Below are 24,279 nucleotides of genomic sequence, written 5' to 3'. Positions count from 1 at the left end.
AAACGAGTTTTCAACATAGTACTGGATATGCACTTGATCAGAGTAGGAAAACACACTTTGTGTCACTGAGTGCATGAAACCAGCTTTCCTTCAGCAGGAGCGCCTTCAGCCTGTTTCTATCGCCTTTTCAGGGCAGAAAGCAACCGTTTGACAAGGAACATTGATTTTGAGTGAAATGAGTGCATTCGAGCATATGTGACATGAAACAACTTTCTAAGCATAGATTTTCATGTTTTCGAGCTTTTAACACATTTTCTTCATATTGGTCATTTTAACTGTAAAAGCACGTCTGAAACGAGTTTTCAACATAGTACTGGGATATGCACTTGATCAGAGTAGGAAAACACACTTTGTGTCACTGAGTGCATGAAACCAGCTTTCCTTCAGCAGGAGCGCCTTCAGCCTGTTTCTATCGCCTTTTCAGGGCAGAAAGCAACCTTTTGACAAGGAACATTGATTTTGAGTGAAATGAGTGCAATCGAGCATATGTGACATGAAACAACTTTCTAAGCATGGATTTTCATGTTTTCGAGCTTTTAACACATTTTCTTCATATTGGTCATTTGAACTGTAAAAGCACGTCTGAAACGAGTTTTCAACATAGTACTGGGATATGCACTTGTTCAAAGTAGGAAAACACACTTTGTGTCACTGAGTGCATGAAACCAGCTTTCCTTCAGCAGGAGCGCCTTCAGCTTGTTTCTATCGCCTTTTCAGGGCAGAAAGCAACCGTTTGACAAGGAACATTGATTTTGAGTGAAATGAGTGCAATCGAGCATATGTGACATGAAACAACTTTCTAAGCATGGATTTTCATGTTTTCGAGCTTTTAACACATTTTCTTCATATTGGTCATTTGAACTGTAAAAGCACGTCTGAAACGAGTTTTCAACATAGTACTGGGATATGCACTTGTTCAAAGTGGGAATACACACTTTGTGTCACTGAGTGCATGAAACCAGCTTTCCATCAGCAGGAGCGCCTTCAGCCTGTTTCTATCGCCTTTTCAGGGCAGAAAGCAACCGTTTGACAAGGAACATTGATTTTGAGTGAAATGAGTGCAATCGAGCATATGTGACATGAAACAACTTTCTAAGCATGGATTTTCATGTTTTCGAGCTTTTAACACATTTTCTTCATATTGGTCATTTTAACTGTAAAAGCACGTCTGAAACGAGTTTTCAACATAGTACTGGGATATGCACTTGTTCAAAGTGGGAATACACACTTTGTGTCACTGAGTGCATGAAACCAGCTTTCCATCAGCAGGAGCGCCTTCAGCCTGTTTCTATCGCCTTTTCAGGGCAGAAAGCAACCGTTTGACAAGGAACATTGATTTTGAGTGAAATGAGTGCAATCGAGCATATGTGACATGAAACAACTTTCTAAGCATGGATTTTCATGTTTTCGAGCTTTTAACACATTTTCTTCATATTGGTCATTTTAACTGTAAAAGAACGTCTGAAACGAGTTTTCAACATAGTACTGGGATATGCACTTGATCAGAGTAGGAAAACACACTTTGTGTCACTGAGTGCATGAAACCAGCTTTCCTTCAGCAGGAGCGCCTTCAGCCTGTTTCTATCGCCTTTTCAGGGCAGAAAGCAACCGTTTGACAAGGAACATTGATTTTGAGTGAAATGAGTGCAATCGAGCATATGTGACATGAAACAACTTTCTAAGCATGGATTTTCATGTTTTCGAGCTTTTAGCACATTTTCTTCATATTGGTCATTTTAACTGTAAAAGAACGTCTGAAACGAGTTTTCAACATAGTACTGGGATATGCACTTGATCAGAGTAGGAAAACACACTTTGTGTCACTGAGTGCATGAAACCAGCTTTCCTTCAGCAGGAGCGCCTTCAGCCTGTTTCTATCGCCTTTTCAGAGCAGAAAGCAACCGTTTGACAAGGAACATTGATTTTGAGTGAAATGAGTGCAATCGAGCATATGTGACATGAAACAATTTTCTAAGCATGGATTTTCATGTTTTCGAGCTTTTAACACATTTTCTTTCTATTGGTCATTTGAACTGTAAAAGCACGTCTGAAACGAGTTTTCAACATAGTACTGGGATATGCACTTGTTCAAAGTAGGAAAACACACTTTGTGTCACTGAGTGCATGAAACCAGCTTTCCTTCAGCAGGAGCGCCTTCAGCTTGTTTCTATCGCCTTTTCAGGGCAGAAAGCAACCGTTTGACAAGGAACATTGATTTTGAGTGAAATGAGTGCAATCGAGCATATGTGACATGAAACAACTTTCTAAGCATGGATTTTCATGTTTTCGAGCTTTTAACACATTTTCTTCATATTGGTCATTTTAACTGTAAAAGCACGTCTGAAACGAGTTTTCAACATAGTACTGGGATATGCACTTGTTCAAAGTGGGAATACACACTTTGTGTCACTGAGTGCATGAAACCAGCTTTCCATCAGCAGGAGCGCCTTCAGCCTGTTTTCTATCGCCTTTTCAGGGCAGAAAGCAACCGTTTGACAAGGAACATTGATTTTGAGTGAAATGAGTGCAATCGAGCATATGTGACATGAAACAACTTTCTAAGCATGGATTTTCATGTTTTCGAGCTTTTAACACATTTTCTTCATATTGGTCATTTGAACTGTAAAAGCACGTCTGCAACGAGTTTTCAACATAGTACTGGGATATGCACTTGTTCAAAGTAGGAAAACACACTTTGTGTCACTGAGTGCATGAAACCAGCTTTCCTTCAGCAGGAGCGCCTTCAGCCTGTTTCTATCGCCTTTTCAGGGCAGAAAGCAACCTTTTGACAAGGAACATTGATTTTGAGTGAAATGAGTGCAATCGAGCATATGTGACATGAAACAACTTTCTAAGCATGGATTTTCATGTTTTCGAGCTTTAACACATTTTCTTCATATTGGTCATTTTAACTGTAAAAGCACGTCTGAAACGAGTTTTCAACATAGTACTGGGATATGCACTTGATCAGAGTAGGAAAACACACTTTGTGTCACTGAGTGCATGAAACCAGCTTTCCATCAGCAGGAGCGCCTTCAGCCTGTTTCTATCGCCTTTTCAGGGCAGAAAGCAACCGTTTGACAAGGAACATTGATTTTGAGTGAAATGAGTGCAATCGAGCATATGTGACATGAAACAACTTTCTAAGCATGGATTTTCATGTTTTCGAGCTTTTAACACATTTTCTTCATATTGGTCATTTGAACTGTAAAAGCACGTCTGAAACGAGTTTTCAACATAGTACTGGGATATGCACTTGATCAGAGTAGGAAAACACACTTTGTGTCACTGAGTGCATGAAACCAGCTTTCCTTCAGCAGGAGCGCCTTCAGCCTGTTTCTATCGCCTTTTCAGGGCAGAAAGCAACCGTTTGACAAGGAACATTGATTTTGAGTGAAATGAGTGCATTCGAGCATATGTGACATGAAACAACTTTCTAAGCATAGATTTTCATGTTTTCGAGCTTTTAACACATTTTCTTCATATTGGTCATTTTAACTGTAAAAGCACGTCTGAAACGAGTTTTCAACATAGTACTGGGATATGCACTTGATCAGAGTAGGAAAACACACTTTGTGTCACTGAGTGCATGAAACCAGCTTTCCTTCAGCAGGAGCCCCTTCAGCCTGTTTCTATCGCCTTTTCAGGGCAGAAAGCAACCTTTTGACAAGGAACATTGATTTTGAGTGAAATGAGTGCAATCGAGCATATGTGACATGAAACAACTTTCTAAGCATGGATTTTCATGTTTTCGAGCTTTTAACACATTTTCTTCATATTGGTCATTTTAACTGTAAAAGCACGTCTGCAACGAGTTTTCAACATAGTACTGGGATATGCACTTGTTCAAAGTAGGAAAACACACTTTGTGTCACTGAGTGCATGAAACCAGCTTTCCTTCAGCAGGAGCGCCTTCAGCCTGTTTCTATCGCCTTTTCAGGGCAGAAAGCAACCTTTTGACAAGGAACATTGATTTTGAGTGAAATGAGTGCAATCGAGCATATGTGACATGAAACAACTTTCTAAGCATGGATTTTCATGTTTTCGAGCTTTTAACACATTTTCTTCATATTGGTCATTTTAACTGTAAAAGCACGTCTGCAACGAGTTTTCAACATAGTACTGGGATATGCACTTGTTCAAAGTAGGAAAACACACTTTGTGTCACTGAGTGCATGAAACCAGCTTTCCTTCAGCAGGAGCGCCTTCAGCCTGTTTCTATCGCCTTTTCAGGGCAGAAAGCAACCTTTTGACAAGGAACATTGATTTTGAGTGAAATGAGTGCAATCGAGCATATGTGACATGAAACAACTTTCTAAGCATGGATTTTCATGTTTTCGAGCTTTTAACACATTTTCTTCATATTGGTCATTTTAACTGTAAAAGCACGTCTGAAACGAGTTTTCAACATAGTACTGGGATATGCACTTGATCAGAGTAGGAAAACACACTTTGTGTCACTGAGTGCATGAAACCAGCTTTCCATCAGCAGGAGCGCCTTCAGCCTGTTTCTATCGCCTTTTCAGGGCAGAAAGCAACCGTTTGACAAGGAACATTGATTTTGAGTGAAATGAGTGCAATCGAGCATATGTGACATGAAACAACTTTCTAAGCATGGATTTTCATGTTTTCGAGCTTTTAACACATTTTCTTCATATTGGTCATTTTAACTGTAAAAGCACGTCTGAAACGAGTTTTCAACATAGTACTGGGATATGCACTTGATCAGAGTAGGAAAACACACTTTGTGTCACTGAGTGCATGAAACCAGCTTTCCTTCAGCAGGAGCGCCTTCAGCCTGTTTCTATCGCCTTTTCAGGGCAGAAAGCAACCGTTTGACAAGGAACATTGATTTTGAGTGAAATGAGTGCATTCGAGCATATGTGACATGAAACAACTTTCTAAGCATAGATTTTCATGTTTTCGAGCTTTTAACACATTTTCTTCATATTGGTCATTTTAACTGTAAAAGCACGTCTGAAACGAGTTTTCAACATAGTACTGGGATATGCACTTGATCAGAGTAGGAAAACACACTTTGTGTCACTGAGTGCATGAAACCAGCTTTCCTTCAGCAGGAGCGCCTTCAGCCTGTTTCTATCGCCTTTTCAGGGCAGAAAGCAACCTTTTGACAAGGAACATTGATTTTGAGTGAAATGAGTGCAATCGAGCATATGTGACATGAAACAACTTTCTAAGCATGGATTTTCATGTTTTCGAGCTTTTAACACATTTTCTTCATATTGGTCATTTGAACTGTAAAAGCACGTCTGAAACGAGTTTTCAACATAGTACTGGGATATGCACTTGTTCAAAGTAGGAAAACACACTTTGTGTCACTGAGTGCATGAAACCAGCTTTCCTTCAGCAGGAGCGCCTTCAGCTTGTTTCTATCGCCTTTTCAGGGCAGAAAGCAACCGTTTGACAAGGAACATTGATTTTGAGTGAAATGAGTGCAATCGAGCATATGTGACATGAAACAACTTTCTAAGCATGGATTTTCATGTTTTCGAGCTTTTAACACATTTTCTTCATATTGGTCATTTGAACTGTAAAAGCACGTCTGAAACGAGTTTTCAACATAGTACTGGGATATGCACTTGTTCAAAGTGGGAATACACACTTTGTGTCACTGAGTGCATGAAACCAGCTTTCCATCAGCAGGAGCGCCTTCAGCCTGTTTCTATCGCCTTTTCAGGGCAGAAAGCAACCGTTTGACAAGGAACATTGATTTTGAGTGAAATGAGTGCAATCGAGCATATGTGACATGAAACAACTTTCTAAGCATGGATTTTCATGTTTTCGAGCTTTTAACACATTTTCTTCATATTGGTCATTTTAACTGTAAAAGCACGTCTGCAACGAGTTTTCAACATAGTACTGGGATATGCACTTGTTCAAAGTAGGAAAACACACTTTGTGTCACTGAGTGCATGAAACCAGCTTTCCTTCAGCAGGAGCGCCTTCAGCCTGTTTCTATCGCCTTTTCAGGGCAGAAAGCAACCTTTTGACAAGGAACATTGATTTTGAGTGAAATGAGTGCAATCGAGCATATGTGACATGAAACAACTTTCTAAGCATGGATTTTCATGTTTTCGAGCTTTTAACACATTTTCTTCATATTGGTCATTTTAACTGTAAAAGAACGTCTGAAACGAGTTTTCAACATAGTACTGGGATATGCACTTGATCAGAGTAGGAAAACACACTTTGTGTCACTGAGTGCATGAAACCAGCTTTCCTTCAGCAGGAGCGCCTTCAGCCTGTTTCTATCGCCTTTTCAGGGCAGAAAGCAACCTTTTGACAAGGAACATTGATTTTGAGTGAAATGAGTGCAATCGAGCATATGTGACATGAAACAACTTTCTAAGCATGGATTTTCATGTTTTCGAGCTTTTAACACATTTTCTTCATATTGGTCATTTGAACTGTAAAAGCACGTCTGAAACGAGTTTTCAACATAGTACTGGGATATGCACTTGTTCAAAGTAGGAAAACACACTTTGTGTCACTGAGTGCATGAAACCAGCTTTCCTTCAGCAGGAGCGCCTTCAGCTTGTTTCTATCGCCTTTTCAGGGCAGAAAGCAACCGTTTGACAAGGAACATTGATTTTGAGTGAAATGAGTGCAATCGAGCATATGTGACATGAAACAACTTTCTAAGCATGGATTTTCATGTTTTCGAGCTTTTAACACATTTTCTTCATATTGGTCATTTGAACTGTAAAAGCACGTCTGAAACGAGTTTTCAACATAGTACTGGGATATGCACTTGTTCAAAGTGGGAATACACACTTTGTGTCACTGAGTGCATGAAACCAGCTTTCCATCAGCAGGAGCGCCTTCAGCCTGTTTCTATCGCCTTTTCAGGGCAGAAAGCAACCGTTTGACAAGGAACATTGATTTTGAGTGAAATGAGTGCAATCGAGCATATGTGACATGAAACAACTTTCTAAGCATGGATTTTCATGTTTTCGAGCTTTTAACACATTTTCTTCATATTGGTCATTTTAACTGTAAAAGAACGTCTGAAACGAGTTTTCAACATAGTACTGGGATATGCACTTGATCAGAGTAGGAAAACACACTTTGTGTCACTGAGTGCATGAAACCAGCTTTCCTTCAGCAGGAGCGCCTACAGCCTGTTTCTATCGCCTTTTCAGAGCAGAAAGCAACCGTTTGACAAGGAACATTGATTTTGAGTGAAATGAGTGCAATCGAGCATATGTGACATGAAACAACTTTCTAAGCATGGATTTTCATGTTTTCGAGCTTTTAGCACATTTTCTTCATATTGGTCATTTTAACTGTAAAAGAACGTCTGAAACGAGTTTTCAACATAGTACTGGGATATGCACTTGATCAGAGTAGGAAAACACACTTTGTGTCACTGAGTGCATGAAACCAGCTTTCCTTCAGCAGGAGCGCCTTCAGCCTGTTTCTATCGCCTTTTCAGAGCAGAAAGCAACCGTTTGACAAGGAACATTGATTTTGAGTGAAATGAGTGCAATCGAGCATATGTGACATGAAACAACTTTCTAAGCATGGATTTTCATGTTTTCGAGCTTTTAACACATTTTCTTCATATTGGTCATTTTAACTGTAAAAGCACGTCTGCAACGAGTTTTCAACATAGTACTGGGATATGCACTTGTTCAAAGTAGGAAAACACACTTTGTGTCACTGAGTGCATGAAACCAGCTTTCCTTCAGCAGGAGCGCCTTCAGCCTGTTTCTATCGCCTTTTCAGGGCAGAAAGCAACCTTTTGACAAGGAACATTGATTTTGAGTGAAATGAGTGCAATCGAGCATATGTGACATGAAACAACTTTCTAAGCATGGATTTTCATGTTTTCGAGCTTTTAACACATTTTCTTCATATTGGTCATTTTAACTGTAAAAGCACGTCTGCAACGAGTTTTCAACATAGTACTGGGATATGCACTTGTTCAAAGTAGGAAAACACACTTTGTGTCACTGAGTGCATGAAACCAGCTTTCCTTCAGCAGGAGCGCCTTCAGCCTGTTTCTATCGCCTTTTCAGGGCAGAAAGCAACCTTTTGACAAGGAACATTGATTTTGAGTGAAATGAGTGCAATCGAGCATATGTGACATGAAACAACTTTCTAAGCATGGATTTTCATGTTTTCGAGCTTTTAACACATTTTCTTCATATTGGTCATTTTAACTGTAAAAGCACGTCTGAAACGAGTTTTCAACATAGTACTGGGATATGCACTTGATCAGAGTAGGAAAACACACTTTGTGTCACTGAGTGCATGAAACCAGCTTTCCATCAGCAGGAGCGCCTTCAGCCTGTTTCTATCGCCTTTTCAGGGCAGAAAGCAACCGTTTGACAAGGAACATTGATTTTGAGTGAAATGAGTGCAATCGAGCATATGTGACATGAAACAACTTTCTAAGCATGGATTTTCATGTTTTCGAGCTTTTAACACATTTTCTTCATATTGGTCATTTTAACTGTAAAAGCACGTCTGAAACGAGTTTTCAACATAGTACTGGGATATGCACTTGATCAGAGTAGGAAAACACACTTTGTGTCACTGAGTGCATGAAACCAGCTTTCCTTCAGCAGGAGCGCCTTCAGCCTGTTTCTATCGCCTTTTCAGGGCAGAAAGCAACCGTTTGACAAGGAACATTGATTTTGAGTGAAATGAGTGCATTCGAGCATATGTGACATGAAACAACTTTCTAAGCATAGATTTTCATGTTTTCGAGCTTTTAACACATTTTCTTCATATTGGTCATTTTAACTGTAAAAGCACGTCTGAAACGAGTTTTCAACATAGTACTGGGATATGCACTTGATCAGAGTAGGAAAACACACTTTGTGTCACTGAGTGCATGAAACCAGCTTTCCTTCAGCAGGAGCGCCTTCAGCCTGTTTCTATCGCCTTTTCAGGGCAGAAAGCAACCTTTTGACAAGGAACATTGATTTTGAGTGAAATGAGTGCAATCGAGCATATGTGACATGAAACAACTTTCTAAGCATGGATTTTCATGTTTTCGAGCTTTTAACACATTTTCTTCATATTGGTCATTTGAACTGTAAAAGCACGTCTGAAACGAGTTTTCAACATAGTACTGGGATATGCACTTGTTCAAAGTAGGAAAACACACTTTGTGTCACTGAGTGCATGAAACCAGCTTTCCTTCAGCAGGAGCGCCTTCAGCTTGTTTCTATCGCCTTTTCAGGGCAGAAAGCAACCGTTTGACAAGGAACATTGATTTTGAGTGAAATGAGTGCAATCGAGCATATGTGACATGAAACAACTTTCTAAGCATGGATTTTCATGTTTTCGAGCTTTTAACACATTTTCTTCATATTGGTCATTTGAACTGTAAAAGCACGTCTGAAACGAGTTTTCAACATAGTACTGGGATATGCACTTGTTCAAAGTGGGAATACACACTTTGTGTCACTGAGTGCATGAAACCAGCTTTCCATCAGCAGGAGCGCCTTCAGCCTGTTTCTATCGCCTTTTCAGGGCAGAAAGCAACCGTTTGACAAGGAACATTGATTTTGAGTGAAATGAGTGCAATCGAGCATATGTGACATGAAACAACTTTCTAAGCATGGATTTTCATGTTTTCGAGCTTTTAACACATTTTCTTCATATTGGTCATTTTAACTGTAAAAGCACGTCTGCAACGAGTTTTCAACATAGTACTGGGATATGCACTTGTTCAAAGTAGGAAAACACACTTTGTGTCACTGAGTGCATGAAACCAGCTTTCCTTCAGCAGGAGCGCCTTCAGCCTGTTTCTATCGCCTTTTCAGGGCAGAAAGCAACCTTTTGACAAGGAACATTGATTTTGAGTGAAATGAGTGCAATCGAGCATATGTGACATGAAACAACTTTCTAAGCATGGATTTTCATGTTTTCGAGCTTTTAACACATTTTCTTCATATTGGTCATTTTAACTGTAAAAGAACGTCTGAAACGAGTTTTCAACATAGTACTGGGATATGCACTTGATCAGAGTAGGAAAACACACTTTGTGTCACTGAGTGCATGAAACCAGCTTTCCTTCAGCAGGAGCGCCTTCAGCCTGTTTCTATCGCCTTTTCAGGGCAGAAAGCAACCTTTTGACAAGGAACATTGATTTTGAGTGAAATGAGTGCAATCGAGCATATGTGACATGAAACAACTTTCTAAGCATGGATTTTCATGTTTTCGAGCTTTTAACACATTTTCTTCATATTGGTCATTTGAACTGTAAAAGCACGTCTGAAACGAGTTTTCAACATAGTACTGGGATATGCACTTGTTCAAAGTAGGAAAACACACTTTGTGTCACTGAGTGCATGAAACCAGCTTTCCTTCAGCAGGAGCGCCTTCAGCTTGTTTCTATCGCCTTTTCAGGGCAGAAAGCAACCGTTTGACAAGGAACATTGATTTTGAGTGAAATGAGTGCAATCGAGCATATGTGACATGAAACAACTTTCTAAGCATGGATTTTCATGTTTTCGAGCTTTTAACACATTTTCTTCATATTGGTCATTTTAACTGTAAAAGCACGTCTGAAACGAGTTTTCAACATAGTACTGGGATATGCACTTGTTCAAAGTGGGAATACACACTTTGTGTCACTGAGTGCATGAAACCAGCTTTCCATCAGCAGGAGCGCCTTCAGCCTGTTTCTATCGCCTTTTCAGGGCAGAAAGCAACCGTTTGACAAGGAACATTGATTTTGAGTGAAATGAGTGCAATCGAGCATATGTGACATGAAACAACTTTCTAAGCATGGATTTTCATGTTTTCGAGCTTTTAACACATTTTCTTCATATTGGTCATTTTAACTGTAAAAGAACGTCTGAAACGAGTTTTCAACATAGTACTGGGATATGCACTTGATCAGAGTAGGAAAACACACTTTGTGTCACTGAGTGCATGAAACCAGCTTTCCTTCAGCAGGAGCGCCTACAGCCTGTTTCTATCGCCTTTTCAGAGCAGAAAGCAACCGTTTGACAAGGAACATTGATTTTGAGTGAAATGAGTGCAATCGAGCATATGTGACATGAAACAACTTTCTAAGCATGGATTTTCATGTTTTCGAGCTTTTAACACATTTTCTTCATATTGGTCATTTTAACTGTAAAAGCACGTCTGCAACGAGTTTTCAACATAGTACTGGGATATGCACTTGTTCAAAGTAGGAAAACACACTTTGTGTCACTGAGTGCATGAAACCAGCTTTCCTTCAGCAGGAGCGCCTTCAGCCTGTTTCTATCGCCTTTTCAGGGCAGAAAGCAACCTTTTGACAAGGAACATTGATTTTGAGTGAAATGAGTGCAATCGAGCATATGTGACATGAAACAACTTTCTAAGCATGGATTTTCATGTTTTCGAGCTTTTAACACATTTTCTTCATATTGGTCATTTTAACTGTAAAAGCACGTCTGCAACGAGTTTTCAACATAGTACTGGGATATGCACTTGTTCAAAGTAGGAAAACACACTTTGTGTCACTGAGTGCATGAAACCAGCTTTCCTTCAGCAGGAGCGCCTTCAGCCTGTTTCTATCGCCTTTTCAGGGCAGAAAGCAACCTTTTGACAAGGAACATTGATTTTGAGTGAAATGAGTGCAATCGAGCATATGTGACATGAAACAACTTTCTAAGCATGGATTTTCATGTTTTCGAGCTTTTAACACATTTTCTTCATATTGGTCATTTTAACTGTAAAAGCACGTCTGAAACGAGTTTTCAACATAGTACTGGGATATGCACTTGATCAGAGTAGGAAAACACACTTTGTGTCACTGAGTGCATGAAACCAGCTTTCCATCAGCAGGAGCGCCTTCAGCCTGTTTCTATCGCCTTTTCAGGGCAGAAAGCAACCGTTTGACAAGGAACATTGATTTTGAGTGAAATGAGTGCAATCGAGCATATGTGACATGAAACAACTTTCTAAGCATGGATTTTCATGTTTTCGAGCTTTTAACACATTTTCTTCATATTGGTCATTTTAACTGTAAAAGCACGTCTGAAACGAGTTTTCAACATAGTACTGGGATATGCACTTGATCAGAGTAGGAAAACACACTTTGTGTCACTGAGTGCATGAAACCAGCTTTCCTTCAGCAGGAGCGCCTTCAGCCTGTTTCTATCGCCTTTTCAGGGCAGAAAGCAACCGTTTGACAAGGAACATTGATTTTGAGTGAAATGAGTGCATTCGAGCATATGTGACATGAAACAACTTTCTAAGCATAGATTTTCATGTTTTCGAGCTTTTAACACATTTTCTTCATATTGGTCATTTTAACTGTAAAAGCACGTCTGAAACGAGTTTTCAACATAGTACTGGGATATGCACTTGATCAGAGTAGGAAAACACACTTTGTGTCACTGAGTGCATGAAACCAGCTTTCCTTCAGCAGGAGCGCCTTCAGCCTGTTTCTATCGCCTTTTCAGGGCAGAAAGCAACCTTTTGACAAGGAACATTGATTTTGAGTGAAATGAGTGCAATCGAGCATATGTGACATGAAACAACTTTCTAAGCATGGATTTTCATGTTTTCGAGCTTTTAACACATTTTCTTCATATTGGTCATTTGAACTGTAAAAGCACGTCTGAAACGAGTTTTCAACATAGTACTGGGATATGCACTTGTTCAAAGTAGGAAAACACACTTTGTGTCACTGAGTGCATGAAACCAGCTTTCCTTCAGCAGGAGCGCCTTCAGCTTGTTTCTATCGCCTTTTCAGGGCAGAAAGCAACCGTTTGACAAGGAACATTGATTTTGAGTGAAATGAGTGCAATCGAGCATATGTGACATGAAACAACTTTCTAAGCATGGATTTTCATGTTTTCGAGCTTTTAACACATTTTCTTCATATTGGTCATTTGAACTGTAAAAGCACGTCTGAAACGAGTTTTCAACATAGTACTGGGATATGCACTTGTTCAAAGTGGGAATACACACTTTGTGTCACTGAGTGCATGAAACCAGCTTTCCATCAGCAGGAGCGCCTTCAGCCTGTTTCTATCGCCTTTTCAGGGCAGAAAGCAACCGTTTGACAAGGAACATTGATTTTGAGTGAAATGAGTGCAATCGAGCATATGTGACATGAAACAACTTTCTAAGCATGGATTTTCATGTTTTCGAGCTTTTAACACATTTTCTTCATATTGGTCATTTTAACTGTAAAAGCACGTCTGCAACGAGTTTTCAACATAGTACTGGGATATGCACTTGTTCAAAGTAGGAAAACACACTTTGTGTCACTGAGTGCATGAAACCAGCTTTCCTTCAGCAGGAGCGCCTTCAGCCTGTTTCTATCGCCTTTTCAGGGCAGAAAGCAACCTTTTGACAAGGAACATTGATTTTGAGTGAAATGAGTGCAATCGAGCATATGTGACATGAAACAACTTTCTAAGCATGGATTTTCATGTTTTCGAGCTTTTAACACATTTTCTTCATATTGGTCATTTTAACTGTAAAAGAACGTCTGAAACGAGTTTTCAACATAGTACTGGGATATGCACTTGATCAGAGTAGGAAAACACACTTTGTGTCACTGAGTGCATGAAACCAGCTTTCCTTCAGCAGGAGCGCCTTCAGCCTGTTTCTATCGCCTTTTCAGGGCAGAAAGCAACCTTTTGACAAGGAACATTGATTTTGAGTGAAATGAGTGCAATCGAGCATATGTGACATGAAACAACTTTCTAAGCATGGATTTTCATGTTTTCGAGCTTTTAACACATTTTCTTCATATTGGTCATTTGAACTGTAAAAGCACGTCTGAAACGAGTTTTCAACATAGTACTGGGATATGCACTTGTTCAAAGTAGGAAAACACACTTTGTGTCACTGAGTGCATGAAACCAGCTTTCCTTCAGCAGGAGCGCCTTCAGCTTGTTTCTATCGCCTTTTCAGGGCAGAAAGCAACCGTTTGACAAGGAACATTGATTTTGAGTGAAATGAGTGCAATCGAGCATATGTGACATGAAACAACTTTCTAAGCATGGATTTTCATGTTTTCGAGCTTTTAACACATTTTCTTCATATTGGTCATTTGAACTGTAAAAGCACGTCTGAAACGAGTTTTCAACATAGTACTGGGATATGCACTTGTTCAAAGTGGGAATACACACTTTGTGTCACTGAGTGCATGAAACCAGCTTTCCATCAGCAGGAGCGCCTTCAGCCTGTTTCTATCGCCTTTTCAGGGCAGAAAGCAACCGTTTGACAAGGAACATTGATTTTGAGTGAAATGAGTGCAATCGAGCATATGTGACATGAAACAACTTTCTAAGCATGGATTTTCATGTTTTCGAGCTTTTAACACATTTTCTTCATATTGGTCATTTTAACTGTAAAAGAACGTCTGAAACGAGTTTTCAACATAGTACTGGGATATGCACTTGATCAGAGTAGGAAAACACACTTTGTGTCACTGAGTGCATGAAACCAGCTTTCCTTCAGCAGGAGCGCCTACAGCCTGTTTCTATCGCCTTTTCAGAGCAGAAAGCAACCGTTTGACAAGGAACATTGATTTTGAGTGAAATGAGTGCAATCGAGCATATGTGACATGAAACAACTTTCTAAGCATGGATTTTCATGTTTTCGAGCTTTTAGCACATTTTCTTCATATTGGTCATTTTAACTGTAAAAGAACGTCTGAAACGAGTTTTCAACATAGTACTGGGATATGCACTTGATCAGAGTAGGAAAACACACTTTGTGTCACTGAGTGCATGAAACCAGCTTTCCTTCAGCAGGAGCGCCTTCAGCCTGTTTCTATCGCCTTTTCAGAGCAGAAAGCAACCGTTTGACAAGGAACATTGATTTTGAGTGAAATGAGTGCAATCGAGCATATGTGACATGAAACAACTTTCTAAGCATGGATTTTCATGTTTTCGAGCTTTTAACACATTTTCTTCATATTGGTCATTTTAACTGTAAAAGCACGTCTGCAACGAGTTTTCAACATAGTACTGGGATATGCACTTGTTCAAAGTAGGAAAACACACTTTGTGTCACTGAGTGCATGAAACCAGCTTTCCTTCAGCAGGAGCGCCTTCAGCCTGTTTCTATCGCCTTTTCAGGGCAGAAAGCAACCTTTTGACAAGGAACATTGATTTTGAGTGAAATGAGTGCAATCGAGCATATGTGACATGAAACAACTTTCTAAGCATGGATTTTCATGTTTTCGAGCTTTTAACACATTTTCTTCATATTGGTCATTTTAACTGTAAAAGCACGTCTGCAACGAGTTTTCAACATAGTACTGGGATATGCACTTGTTCAAAGTAGGAAAACACACTTTGTGTCACTGAGTGCATGAAACCAGCTTTCCTTCAGCAGGAGCGCCTTCAGCCTGTTTCTATCGCCTTTTCAGGGCAGAAAGCAACCTTTTGACAAGGAACATTGATTTTGAGTGAAATGAGTGCAATCGAGCATATGTGACATGAAACAACTTTCTAAGCATGGATTTTCATGTTTTCGAGCTTTTAACACATTTTCTTCATATTGGTCATTTTAACTGTAAAAGCACGTCTGAAACGAGTTTTCAACATAGTACTGGGATATGCACTTGATCAGAGTAGGAAAACACACTTTGTGTCACTGAGTGCATGAAACCAGCTTTCCATCAGCAGGAGCGCCTTCAGCCTGTTTCTATCGCCTTTTCAGGGCAGAAAGCAACCGTTTGACAAGGAACATTGATTTTGAGTGAAATGAGTGCAATCGAGCATATGTGACATGAAACAACTTTCTAAGCATGGATTTTCATGTTTTCGAGCTTTTAACACATTTTCTTCATATTGGTCATTTTAACTGTAAAAGCACGTCTGAAACGAGTTTTCAACATAGTACTGGGATATGCACTTGATCAGAGTAGGAAAACACACTTTGTGTCACTGAGTGCATGAAACCAGCTTTCCTTCAGCAGGAGCGCCTTCAGCCTGTTTCTATCGCCTTTTCAGGGCAGAAAGCAACCGTTTGACAAGGAACATTGATTTTGAGTGAAATGAGTGCATTCGAGCATATGTGACATGAAACAACTTTCTAAGCATAGATTTTCATGTTTTCGAGCTTTTAACACATTTTCTTCATATTGGTCATTTTAACTGTAAAAGCACGTCTGAAACGAGTTTTCAACATAGTACTGGGATATGCACTTGATCAGAGTAGGAAAACACACTTTGTGTCACTGAGTGCATGAAACCAGCTTTCCTTCAGCAGGAGCGCCTTCAGCCTGTTTCTATCGCCTTTTCAGGGCAGAAAGCAACCTTTTGACAAGGAACATTGATTTTGAGTGAAATGAGTGCAATCGAGCATATGTGACATGAAACAACTTTCTAAGCATGGATTTTCATGTTTTCGAGCTTTTAACACATTTTCTTCATATTGGTCATTTGAACTGTAAAAGCACGTCTGAAACGAGTTTTCAACATAGTACTGGGATATGCACTTGTTCAAAGTAGGAAAACACACTTTGTGTCACTGAGTGCATGAAACCAGCTTTCCTTCAGCAGGAGCGCCTTCAGCTTGTTTCTATCGCCTTTTCAGGGCAGAAAGCAACCGTTTGACAAGGAACATTGATTTTGAGTGAAATGAGTGCAATCGAGCATATGTGACATGAAACAACTTTCTAAGCATGGATTTTCATGTTTTCGAGCTTTTAACACATTTTCTTCATATTGGTCATTTGAACTGTAAAAGCACGTCTGAAACGAGTTTTCAACATAGTACTGGGATATGCACTTGTTCAAAGTGGGAATACACACTTTGTGTCACTGAGTGCATGAAACCAGCTTTCCATCAGCAGGAGCGCCTTCAGCCTGTTTCTATCGCCTTTTCAGGGCAGAAAGCAACCGTTTGACAAGGAACATTGATTTTGAGTGAAATGAGTGCAATCGAGCATATGTGACATGAAACAACTTTCTAAGCATGGATTTTCATGTTTTCGAGCTTTTAACACATTTTCTTCATATTGGTCATTTTAACTGTAAAAGCACGTCTGCAACGAGTTTTCAACATAGTACTGGGATATGCACTTGTTCAAAGTAGGAAAACACACTTTGTGTCACTGAGTGCATGAAACCAGCTTTCCTTCAGCAGGAGCGCCTTCAGCCTGTTTCTATCGCCTTTTCAGGGCAGAAAGCAACCTTTTGACAAGGAACATTGATTTTGAGTGAAATGAGTGCAATCGAGCATATGTGACATGAAACACCTTTCTAAGCATGGATTTTCATGTTTTCGAGCTTTTAACACATTTTCTTCATATTGGTCATTTTAACTGTAAAAGAACGTCTGAAACGAGTTTTCAACATAGTACTGGGATATGCACTTGATCAGAGTAGGAAAACACACTTTGTGTCACTGAGTGCATGAAACCAGCTTTCCTTCAGCAGGAGCGCCTTCAGCCTGTTTCTATCGCCTTTTCAGGGCAGAAAGCAACCTTTTGACAAGGAACATTGATTTTGAGTGAAATGAGTGCAATCGAGCATATGTGACATGAAACAACTTTCTAAGCATGGATTTTCATGTTTTCGAGCTTTTAACACATTTTCTTCATATTGGTCATTTGAACTGTAAAAGCACGTCTGAAACGAGTTTTCAACATAGTACTGGGATATGCACTTGTTCAAAGTAGGAAAACACACTTTGTGTCACTGAGTGCATGAAACCAGCTTTCCTTCAGCAGGAGCGCCTTCAGCTTGTTTCTATCGCCTTTTCAGGGCAGAAAGCAACCGTTTGACAAGGAACATTGATTTTGAGTGAAATGAGTGCAATCGAGCATATGTGACATGAAACAACTTTCTAAGCATGGATTTTCATGTTTTCGAGCTTTTAACACATTTTCTTCATATTGGTCATTTTAACTGTAAAAGCACGTCTGAAACGAGTTTTCAACATAGTACTGGGATATGCACTTGTTCAAAGTGGGAATACACACTTTGTGTCACTGAGTGCATGAAACCAGCTTTCCATCAGCAGGAGCGCCTTCAGCCTGTTTCTATCGCCTTTTCAGGGCAGAAAGCAACCGTTTGACAAGGAACATTGATTTTGAGTGAAATGAGTGCAATCGAGCATATGTACATGAAACAACTTTCTAAGCATGGATTTTCATGTTTTCGAGCTTTTAACACATTTTCTTCATATTGGTCATTTTAACTGTAAAAGAACGTCTGAAACGAGTTTTCAACATAGTACTGGGATATGCACTTGATCAGAGTAGGAAAACACACTTTGTGTCACTGAGTGCATGAAACCAGCTTTCCTTCAGCAGGAGCGCCTACAGCCTGTTTCTATCGCCTTTTCAGAGCAGAAAGCAACCGTTTGACAAGGAACATTGATTTTGAGTGAAATGAGTGCAATCGAGCATATGTGACATGAAACAACTTTCTAAGCATGGATTTTCATGTTTTCGAGCTTTTAACACATTTTCTTCATATTGGTCATTTGAACTGTAAAAGCACGTCTGAAACGAGTTTTCAACATAGTACTGGGATATGCACTTGTTCAAAGTAGGAAAACACACTTTGTGTCACTGAGTGCATGAAACCAGCTTTCCTTCAGCAGGAGCGCCTTCAGCTTGTTTCTATCGCCTTTTCAGGGCAGAAAGCAACCGTTTGACAAGGAACATTGATTTTGAGTGAAATGAGTGCAATCGAGCATATGTGACATGAAACAACTTTCTAAGCATGGATTTTCATGTTTTCGAGCTTTTAACACATTTTCTTCATATTGGTCATTTGAACTGTAAAAGCACGTCTGAAACGAGTTTTCAACATAGTACTGGGATATGCACTTGTTCAAAGTGGGAATACACACTTTGTGTCACTGAGTGCATGAAACCAGCTTTCCATCAGCAGGAGCGCCTTCAGCCTGTTTCTATCGCCTTTTCAGGGCAGAAAGCAACCGTTTGACAAGGAACATTGATTTTGAGTGAAATGAGTGCAATCGAGCATATGTGACATGAAACAACTTTCTAAGCATGGATTTTCATGTTTTCGAGCTTTTAACACATTTTCTTCATATTGGTCATTTTAACTGTAAAAGAACGTCTGAAACGAGTTTTCAACATAGTACTGGGATATGCACTTGATCAGAGTAGGAAAACACACTTTGTGTCACTGAGTGCATGAAACCAGCTTTCCTTCAGCAGGAGCGCCTACAGCCTGTTTCTATCGCCTTTTCAGAGCAGAAAGCAACCGTTTGACAAGGAACATTGATTTTGAGTGAAATGAGTGCAATCGAGCATATGTGACATGAAACAACTTTCTAAGCATGGATTTTCATGTTTTCGAGCTTTTAGCACATTTTCTTCATATTGGTCATTTTAACTGTAAAAGAACGTCTGAAACGAGTTTTCAACATAGTACTGGGATATGCACTTGATCAGAGTAGGAAAACACACTTTGTGTCACTGAGTGCATGAAACCAGCTTTCCTTCAGCAGGAGCGCCTTCAGCCTGTTTCTATCGCCTTTTCAGAGCAGAAAGCAACCGTTTGACAAGGAACATTGATTTTGAGTGAAATGAGTGCAATCGAGCATATGTGACATGAAACAACTTTCTAAGCATGGATTTTCATGTTTTCGAGCTTTTAACACATTTTCTTCATATTGGTCATTTGAACTGTAAAAGCACGTCTGAAACGAGTTTTCAACATAGTACTGGGATATGCACTTGTTCAAAGTAGGAAAACACACTTTGTGTCACTGAGTGCATGAAACCAGCTTTCCTTCAGCAGGAGCGCCTTCAGCTTGTTTCTATCGCCTTTTCAGGGCAGAAAGCAACCGTTTGACAAGGAACATTGATTTTGAGTGAAATGAGTGCAATCGAGCATATGTGACATGAAACAACTTTCTAAGCATGGATTTTCATGTTTTCGAGCTTTTAACACATTTTCTTCATATTGGTCATTTGAACTGTAAAAGCACGTCTGAAACGAGTTTTCAACATAGTACTGGGATATGCACTTGTTCAAAGTGGGAATACACACTTTGTGTCACTGAGTGCATGAAACCAGCTTTCCATCAGCAGGAGCGCCTTCAGCCTGTTTCTATCGCCTTTTCAGGGCAGAAAGCAACCGTTTGACAAGGAACATTGATTTTGAGTGAAATGAGTGCAATCGAGCATATGTGACATGAAACAACTTTCTAAGCATGGATTTTCATGTTTTCGAGCTTTTAACACATTTTCTTCATATTGGTCATTTTAACTGTAAAAGAACGTCTGAAACGAGTTTTCAACATAGTACTGGGATATGCACTTGATCAGAGTAGGAAAACACACTTTGTGTCACTGAGTGCATGAAACCAGCTTTCCTTCAGCAGGAGCGCCTACAGCCTGTTTCTATCGCCTTTTCAGAGCAGAAAGCAACCGTTTGACAAGGAACATTGATTTTGAGTGAAATGAGTGCAATCGAGCATATGTGACATGAAACAACTTTCTAAGCATGGATTTTCATGTTTTCGAGCTTTTAGCACATTTTCTTCATATTGGTCATTTTAACTGTAAAAGAACGTCTGAAACGAGTTTTCAACATAGTACTGGGATATGCACTTGATCAGAGTAGGAAAACACACTTTGTGTCACTGAGTGCATGAAACCAGCTTTCCTTCAGCAGGAGCGCCTTCAGCCTGTTTCTATCGCCTTTTCAGAGCAGAAAGCAACCGTTTGACAAGGAACATTGATTTTGAGTGAAATGAGTGCAATCGAGCATATGTGACATGAAACAACTTTCTAAGCATGGATTTTCATGTTTTCGAGCTTTTAACACATTTTCTTCATATTGGTCATTTTAACTGTAAAAGCACGTCTGCAACGAGTTTTCAACATAGTACTGGGATATGCACTTGTTCAAAGTAGGAAAACACACTTTGTGTCACTGAGTGCATGAAACCAGCTTTCCTTCAGCAGGAGCGCCTTCAGCCTGTTTCTATCGCCTTTTCAGGGCAGAAAGCAACCTTTTGACAAGGAACATTGATTTTGAGTGAAATGAGTGCAATCGAGCATATGTGACATGAAACAACTTTCTAAGCATGGATTTTCATGTTTTCGAGCTTTTAACACATTTTCTTCATATTGGTCATTTTAACTGTAAAAGCACGTCTGCAACGAGTTTTCAACATAGTACTGGGATATGCACTTGTTCAAAGTAGGAAAACACACTTTGTGTCACTGAGTGCATGAAACCAGCTTTCCTTCAGCAGGAGCGCCTTCAGCCTGTTTCTATCGCCTTTTCAGGGCAGAAAGCAACCTTTTGACAAGGAACATTGATTTTGAGTGAAATGAGTGCAATCGAGCATATGTGACATGAAACAACTTTCTAAGCATGGATTTTCATGTTTTCGAGCTTTTAACACATTTTCTTCATATTGGTCATTTTAACTGTAAAAGCACGTCTGAAACGAGTTTTCAACATAGTACTGGGATATGCACTTGATCAGAGTAGGAAAACACACTTTGTGTCACTGAGTGCATGAAACCAGCTTTCCATCAGCAGGAGCGCCTTCAGCCTGTTTCTATCGCCTTTTCAGGGCAGAAAGCAACCGTTTGACAAGGAACATTGATTTTGAGTGAAATGAGTGCAATCGAGCATATGTGACATGAAACAACTTTCTAAGCATGGATTTTCATGTTTTCGAGCTTTTAACACATTTTCTTCATATTGGTCATTTTAACTGTAAAAGCACGTCTGAAACGAGTTTTCAACATAGTACTGGGATATGCACTTGATCAGAGTAGGAAAACACACTTTGTGTCACTGAGTGCATGAAACCAGCTTTCCTTCAGCAGGAGCGCCTTCAGCCTGTTTCTATCGCCTTTTCAGGGCAGAAAGCAACCGTTTGACAAGGAACATTGATTTTGAGTGAAATGAGTGCATTCGAGCATATGTGACATGAAACAACTTTCTAAGCATAGATTTTCATGTTTTCGAGCTTTTAACACATTTTCTTCATATTGGTCATTTTAACTGTAAAAGCACGTCTGAAACGAGTTTTCAACATAGTACTGGGATATGCACTTGATCAGAGTAGGAAAACACACTTTGTGTCACTGAGTGCATGAAACCAGCTTTCCTTCAGCAGGAGCGCCTTCAGCCTGTTTCTATCGCCTTTTCAGGGCAGAAAGCAACCTTTTGACAAGGAACATTGATTTTGAGTGAAATGAGTGCAATCGAGCATATGTGACATGAAACAACTTTCTAAGCATGGATTTTCATGTTTTCGAGCTTTTAACACATTTTCTTCATATTGGTCATTTGAACTGTAAAAGCACGTCTGAAACGAGTTTTCAACATAGTACTGGGATATGCACTTGTTCAAAGTAGGAAAACACACTTTGTGTCACTGAGTGCATGAAACCAGCTTTCCTTCAGCAGGAGCGCCTTCAGCTTGTTTCTATCGCCTTTTCAGGGCAGAAAGCAACCGTTTGACAAGGAACATTGATTTTGAGTGAAATGAGTGCAATCGAGCATATGTGACATGAAACAACTTTCTAAGCATGGATTTTCATGTTTTCGAGCTTTTAACACATTTTCTTCATATTGGTCATTTGAACTGTAAAAGCACGTCTGAAACGAGTTTTCAACATAGTACTGGGATATGCACTTGTTCAAAGTGGGAATACACACTTTGTGTCACTGAGTGCATGAAACCAGCTTTCCATCAGCAGGAGCGCCTTCAGCCTGTTTCTATCGCCTTTTCAGGGCAGAAAGCAACCGTTTGACAAGGAACATTGATTTTGAGTGAAATGAGTGCAATCGAGCATATGTGACATGAAACAACTTTCTAAGCATGGATTTTCATGTTTTCGAGCTTTTAACACATTTTCTTCATATTGGTCATTTTAACTGTAAAAGCACGTCTGCAACGAGTTTTCAACATAGTACTGGGATATGCACTTGTTCAAAGTAGGAAAACACACTTTGTGTCACTGAGTGCATGAAACCAGCTTTCCTTCAGCAGGAGCGCCTTCAGCCTGTTTCTATCGCCTTTTCAGGGCAGAAAGCAACCTTTTGACAAGGAACATTGATTTTGAGTGAAATGAGTGCAATCGAGCATATGTGACATGAAACAACTTTCTAAGCATGGATTTTCATGTTTTCGAGCTTTTAACACATTTTCTTCATATTGGTCATTTTAACTGTAAAAGAACGTCTGAAACGAGTTTTCAACATAGTACTGGGATATGCACTTGATCAGAGTAGGAAAACACACTTTGTGTCACTGAGTGCATGAAACCAGCTTTCCTTCAGCAGGAGCGCCTTCAGCCTGTTTCTATCGCCTTTTCAGGGCAGAAAGCAACCTTTTGACAAGGAACATTGATTTTGAGTGAAATGAGTGCAATCGAGCATATGTGACATGAAACAACTTTCTAAGCATGGATTTTCATGTTTTCGAGCTTTTAACACATTTTCTTCATATTGGTCATTTGAACTGTAAAAGCACGTCTGAAACGAGTTTTCAACATAGTACTGGGATATGCACTTGTTCAAAGTAGGAAAACACACTTTGTGTCACTGAGTGCATGAAACCAGCTTTCCTTCAGCAGGAGCGCCTTCAGCTTGTTTCTATCGCCTTTTCAGGGCAGAAAGCAACCGTTTGACAAGGAACATTGATTTTGAGTGAAATGAGTGCAATCGAGCATATGTGACATGAAACAACTTTCTAAGCATGGATTTTCATGTTTTCGAGCTTTTAACACATTTTCTTCATATTGGTCATTTTAACTGTAAAAGCACGTCTGAAACGAGTTTTCAACATAGTACTGGGATATGCACTTGTTCAAAGTGGGAATACACACTTTGTGTCACTGAGTGCATGAAACCAGCTTTCCATCAGCAGGAGCGCCTTCAGCCTGTTTCTATCGCCTTTTCAGGGCAGAAAGCAACCGTTTGACAAGGAACATTGATTTTGAGTGAAATGAGTGCAATCGAGCATATGTGACATGAAACAACTTTCTAAGCATGGATTTTCATGTTTTCGAGCTTTTAACACATTTTCTTCATATTGGTCATTTTAACTGTAAAAGAACGTCTGAAACGAGTTTTCAACATAGTACTGGGATATGCACTTGATCAGAGTAGGAAAACACACTTTGTGTCACTGAGTGCATGAAACCAGCTTTCCTTCAGCAGGAGCGCTTACAGCCTGTTTCTATCGCCTTTTCAGAGCAGAAAGCAACCGTTTGACAAGGAACATTGATTTTGAGTGAAATGAGTGCAATCGAGCATATGTGACATGAAACAACTTTCTAAGCATGGATTTTCATGTTTTCGAGCTTTTAGCACATTT

This window comes from Neoarius graeffei, chromosome 2 (genome assembly GCF_027579695.1).
Source record: "Neoarius graeffei isolate fNeoGra1 chromosome 2, fNeoGra1.pri, whole genome shotgun sequence".
Lineage (NCBI taxonomy): Eukaryota > Metazoa > Chordata > Actinopteri > Siluriformes > Ariidae > Neoarius > Neoarius graeffei.
This window is presented reverse-complemented; position numbering follows the sequence as displayed.